Source organism: Aplysia californica, unplaced genomic scaffold (genome assembly GCF_000002075.1).
Source record: "Aplysia californica isolate F4 #8 unplaced genomic scaffold, AplCal3.0 scaffold00963, whole genome shotgun sequence".
In the NCBI taxonomy this organism is placed as follows: Eukaryota; Metazoa; Mollusca; class Gastropoda; order Aplysiida; family Aplysiidae; genus Aplysia; species Aplysia californica.
Window position 1 is genome coordinate 203,873 of NW_004798233.1, and position 519 is coordinate 204,391.

Here is a 519-nt window from a genome sequence, read left to right on the forward strand (position 1 = left end):
TATATATATAAATTCCCTATCCCCCCCACTCACATACACAAACGTACATACGTGAGGCATCGGGGTGAAATCAGGCGCTTGTCAAAATAATGAAATTGAAGATATCTGCATTTTTCCTCCAGTCTGACAACTTTTTAAAAAATTTTATTTTTCGGCTTAACACCTTATGTTCATTTAAAAACATATTTCTGTGTGGATTTTACTTAAACTTAAAAAGATTGATTAAAGTAAAGGCACAATAAATGTAAATTTTCAGTTTCCAAGGACCCTCAAGCTTTGGGAATCTCCAAACTTCATCACTCATTTTCCCGCTAATATTACCTCTGAAACCAGGTGACCCCGACCTCCTTCAATCACAAATATCTCGACTTCTTTTCAAGACAGACGTGTACTTTTTCCATCAAAAGAATGGTCAAATGAACAAGCTTTAAGATGATACCAATAATTCCAGGAGCCCAAAAATAAACGAGCGCCTGATTCTACCACGTCCAGACACATACTTATATACAACTCCCCCCC

At 36.8% G+C, this 519-nt stretch overlaps 1 protein-coding gene across 3 annotated transcripts in view; it reads right to left on the reverse strand.

Moving 5' to 3' along the window:
* Positions 1-519, reverse strand: part of LOC101846777 (EVI5-like protein) — a gene marked incomplete at its 5' end in the record, with an annotated part of 12,306 nt that overhangs the window by 9,751 nt on the left and 2,036 nt on the right.